This window comes from Carya illinoinensis, chromosome 16 (assembly GCF_018687715.1).
Source record: "Carya illinoinensis cultivar Pawnee chromosome 16, C.illinoinensisPawnee_v1, whole genome shotgun sequence".
Lineage (NCBI taxonomy): Eukaryota > Viridiplantae > Streptophyta > Magnoliopsida > Fagales > Juglandaceae > Carya > Carya illinoinensis.
In genome coordinates, this window is record NC_056767.1 from 7093046 (window position 1) to 7098585 (window position 5540).

At 34.8% G+C, this 5540-nt stretch overlaps 1 non-coding gene across 1 annotated transcript; it reads left to right on the forward strand.

Annotated features, from left to right (window-relative positions):
* The first annotated feature begins 1340 nt into the window (after nucleotides 1-1340).
* On the forward strand, nucleotides 1341-1446 carry LOC122299975. Its single transcript, XR_006239826.1, has one exon. It is a non-coding gene; the product is annotated as a U6 spliceosomal RNA (small nuclear RNA).
* Nucleotides 1447-5540: the final 4094 nt, after the last annotated feature.

The following is a 5540-nucleotide window of genomic DNA, read 5'->3' on the forward strand; positions in this document are numbered from 1 at the left end:
ACAATGGTTTTGAAACATCTCAATGGATAGGTCCCCTTTGCTGATAGCCCTTTCCTTTATAGGATTTGATCCCACAATGAAAACAAAAAGACTGTAATCTTTCATACTTCAGAGAAATCCAATGCTTATGATTATTCAATTGCACCCATTTACCTCGTAGAAGAGGTCTATGTAAAGCCACTGCAACTCTCAGCCTCATACACTTACCCCATGCCATGCCATCAGAGTCAGCATCCACTCTAATCACATGACCTATCAAGGATCTCAACTGCTTGCCAACCTCTTTAGTCATAGCTGCCCATTGCAGGCCATGCAGTTGAACCCAGAATAGTTCAAACTGAAAACATATAGCATTCAAAGGAACAACTTTGTCAACCTCTTGGAGGGAATCTAGATTCCTATCAAAGAATCAAGGGCGCCTCCCAAGAACTTTGTCTTTGTCAGTAAGAAACTGGAATTGAATCAAGAATCTATGATCACCCAAGTGCTTAAACTTCACCCAACCTTCTAGTTGCCACACTTGAGACATAGTCACTGTAAAGGCTTCACTATTCATCCCCTTCTTAGCCATCACCCCCCTACAAGACTGAACTTCCCACGTAATCCAACCTCCTTAACTCCTTCAGAAGGAACCTGGAAGATTTTGCTTTCTTCCACTGACAGATTTAAACTCTCCCATCGCCTAGCAAGTTCCTCTTTCTCCATCACTAAACACACTGACAAATTAAGACTCTCACCAAGAGAGACTTACACCCTTGCGCAGGCAAGGATGCTAACACCTCACTCAGTCTCTAGAGAGAAAGAGAAGGACCAAAAAGAATTCCTAGCTATAGTTAAGAGCACAAGTTGGACCCTTAAATTATATATTCCCCCGTGATGATAACTAAACATAAAATTGAAACAATAACTATATTTAATAAAAGAAGTTTAGGGATATTTGGATAGTGAGTTGAGATGAAATGAGATGAGATAAAAGTTAAAAGTTTAATAAAATATTATTAGAATATTATTTTTTAATATTATTTTTGTTTTGAAATTTGAAAAAGTTGAATTGTAATTTATTGTATTTTGTGTGAGAATTTAAGAAAGTTATAATGATTATATTAGATGATATGAGTTAAGATGCTCTTTTTGTATGTCCCAATAGAAAGCCCAACCATATGCCCTATACTCTAAAAGGACTAGTCAATTATACAATTGGAACCTCATAAAGAGCAAAAACTTCTTCTTCCCAAATAATGTGAGATCTTATACACCACATACTCTCACTTATCATATGGGGTATTACAATTTCCCTCCCTTAAATTTTGAATGTCCTTGTTAGGTTCTTTTATCATAAGTGGCACTGCTCAAGTCATACATTTCTGGTTGGAACGATACAGAGAAGATTAGTATGGCCCCTGCACAAGGATGACACGCACAAATCGAGAAATGGTCCAAATTTTTTGTCTGGAGGTGTAGTAATTCAGCTATGGTAGTTTAACCGTGCTACAGGGTACTAAAGGGGCCGTAGAGTTGCTAGTTTCCTATTGGTTGTGGGAGGTGGTTCCAATGAAAGATTGGTGATGGTGGTTTTCGATTTGGGATTGTTGTGATGGAGAGGAGGGCTACGGAGGTTGGCACCATGTGGTGGAACCTTACGTGAAAGGAAGCATGCTTAGTGTGGACTGGAGTTTGTAGCGGCTGTTTTTGGTTGTTTACAATGGATGTGGAAAGAGTTTTGGCGTGAGAGGATGCAGTGGCATGCGGTTTAGGTTGGTGTGGAGGGTATCATAGTGCGACGTGCGGGCTTCGAGTTTTGATTCTCTGAATGTGGAGGAAAGGTGCGGCTTGTGGAGGTGCCGCAACAACTTGATAATATGAGAATGGTAATTTCCAAAACATGAACATATGCTTGTACATGGGAGAGATATAGAGAAAAGGAAACTAATGAGCGGCAACCCTAATTAAGGGAGATAGATATCCACGTGCATGAGAGGATACACACACACACACACACACACACATATATATATATATATAATATACAGCTGGAACCCTATAGAAAGAAAGAGGAAGGGCTATTCTCTAATTCCAAAATAACCCAACACAACCATAACTTTTCGAGCCAATTGCTAAATAAATAGATTTTACTGTGCCCATAAAATATTAAATAATTTTAACATCAAACTCAATAAAAATTTATATTCTACTAAAAATAAAATTTTAAACACATAATTTATTTAAACTTACTCGATAAATCTCAAATTGGTTTTCCATAAATATTAACTTAAATAAATTAATAATTCGTAGGCTTAAGCCTGGGTGCTACACTTTCAGTCCAAACAAGGCCTAAATCCCAAGTTGCTTCTAATCATTATGAGACCCTACTAATTTTTGGTCACTTTAAACGAAAGGCTAGGGAACATGATCTAAAACTTTAATTATGACGTCGCCTGACTTGATATCCTTACGACCAGTCTTGCATCACCTTTTGAGTACTTCCCCTTTCAAAATAGTTTCAGTTCTTTTTTCTTTTCTTTTTTAAATTTTTATCATGGTTCTTGAAATTCGGATTACTTTACAAACAATTGTAGTCAATTTAAACCAGAGATTGGGAAAAGAGAAACCCTGGTCCGGCTGTTAAAACCAAAATAACAGCCCTCCAATAACCATGCATCACATAAGAGGTTTATTGGGCAAAATCTGCATCTGCATACACTGATCAGAGGACTCTCCCCTCTCTCACTCCTTCGTATTCCCTTTCTCCCTCGCTCTTTCCACTCAATCCCTGAAACTCTTGACCCCCTCACCCCGCACGGCGTTGGACCCAAACGGTGGCAGAGCTCGATTCAGACGATGACGAAGACCCAGACGGTAATCTCTCTCAATAATCTTTTTCAGTTTTTGCTTTTTTAAATTTCTCTATCGGCGCTCTCTCGGTAATCTTTCCCAATTTTTGAGTTTTGAAATTTATCTCTAAGTTTTGTTACTGTCATGATTGTCTCTCGGTGATTTTGTTATCTTCTCATTACCAAAGATTTCTCTTCTTAATTTCATGTCTATGACTTCAATGTATCAATTTGAGGGATGGACATGAAGCCCTAATTAGAACGACAGTGGAGTTTCTTACCAGATCAAAAGAAAAAAAAAACAACTCTTGATCCTCATTCTAGCCTCTAGTCAGTAGGATAAGGGCAATGGAAAATAACTGGGTGTTTGAGAATGGTTTGTTGGAAGAAATTTAGTAGTTCATTAGGGGTTTCTTTATCTGAAATTTCTTTATCCGTGTGGGTCAGGTGGTCTGAAAAAATGGAGATGTCGGCGTTAGATTGAGTTGGTGGCGGTGGAACTAAGCTTTGTTGGGCGGCAAGGATTGATGGCTGTGCAAAGCGACGCTGAGCTTGGAGCGAAGCCGGAATGAACCTGAGAGAGAATGGAGATGCTAATTTCTGTGTAGTGCTTCTAGTGATCATGTGTGGTGAGGTGTAAAATATTTATGATGTTTCAGCTTACGTGTTGACTTGTGAATGGCGGGCTGCTTTTCAGGCTTTGACAGACGGACCGCTCCACAGCGCCTCGCTTGGGAAAAATAGAAAACTTAAATTAATATCGGTATATATCATTTCTACTTTTAAGTGGGTAATGTTTAATTATTATAATTTTTTAAAATTTTTTATATAAAATATAATAAATAATTTAATTTTTTCAAATTCTCAAATAAAAAAATAAAACTAGATTTTGCTTCCCTTCCTGATCTCTCCTTTCAAACCTTCTCTCTCACTCTCAAAAAAGTCTGATTTTCACTGAAGGAGGTGGCCTCCTCATCCTCCCTCTCTTTCCCACATTTTTATAATATTATTTTTTAATATTATTAATATTTAAGAATTTGAAGTAGTTGAATTGCTTATTATATTTTATTTAAAAATTTTAAAAAATTATAATGATGAGATGAGATGAGATGAAACACTAGTTAGATTCAAATCAGATCTAACTTAATTCGTTTATTAAATTTGTCACTTGTGAACATAAAATTATAACTGATTATTAAATGATACAACTTGTAAAAAAGTTGGCTGGACTCTTATTATAAGGTTGTATATTAAACATGAACAACTTTGTCAGTATCTTTATATTAAATATATTTTTAACTTTGAAAAATATTAGAGAAATTTATTTTCCTTATACTATAATTGTTCCTTGCGTACTTATGAATATAATCATTAATTTATGTATATATAAACTTTATAAAAATATCAATAAGAAATCATACCCACTTTGTCAAATTTTATATATGAAGTTATAAAATACATGATAAATAATCTATCTTATTAAAATGAATAAGTTAAATACATGATAAACTTACTCGAATATTAAATGAGTTATTTATGAACATAAAATTTAACTTAATTAGAATATTGATGATTTTGGACTTGATGGAGTAAAAAGGATCCTTCAGTTTTGAAGAAAATAACAGCTTTGGTGAGACTGCTCATGAAAAGAGCAGAGGTAACATATTAATGTCGTCTTTAATTCCTAGGTACCCTTCATTTTCAACGGATACATACCAAGAAAGTTAAAAGAAAATTATTTTCATTAACTTTAATTACGAAAGAAATAACAAAGAAAAAGAAATATTATGATCGAATCAGGTGCCAATAAAGTCGATGCTTCAAGATCCTAGCGAAACTAGTACTATTTTTCTTTTCAAAATGCAAAATGTCTAACTTCGAATTCCTATACATATGTATGCATTTTAAAATATTTACATAGATCGAATTAATTGGGTCATACGGGTTGCCCCATGAACTTGCTGGATCAACCCAAGTCTGATGATCTGATTTATGTCGTGTCATATTTGGATTGATCCGGATTGTCCCAAACTCCATTATTAAAAAACATAATCTTATTAATCTATGTCTTGATGATTTTATGTTTATGAGTCGTGTCAAATATTATCCTCCCTAAATAGTACCATATGTAGTCTCCAGAAAAAAACGGTGGATAAATCCAAATAACAGGAAGTTCAAACTCTCAAAATGGAAAAGATCTCTGAATCTTAAGCTAATAGAAACGAGATGTTCTTGATAATTTAATTTATACTTTTCTCATAGAGAGCATGCAGGATTTTTTGTATTGAGTTGATGGATTGTAAACATGCTCATCATGATTGTCAAATTATAGACGTAATTATTAAGTATTTCCATAGTAGAAGCACGTATGCGTACATTATGAATACTCTAAATGTAATTTTTCAATTCTACGCTAAATATGCTTAATAAAGTACGTGCAGTCAACATAAAGTTGAAACAATAAATAGATTTTTAATAAAAGATGCGCGTATTGTATAAAAAAAAGATGCTAATTATAACTATATACTAAAAATTAAAGAGCAATTAGGGAATCCCTAAGAAGAGGGAATGTGGATAATGTCTTTTGGATGCCTCCAAATTATCTATCTATAATAAATGGCTATAGTAGCATATTGTAACAGAAGAGTAATGCAAGCCGAAAGCGTGCAAGCGTGTGCAGCTCCTTTGTAAAAAGGTGGGTGCTACTTG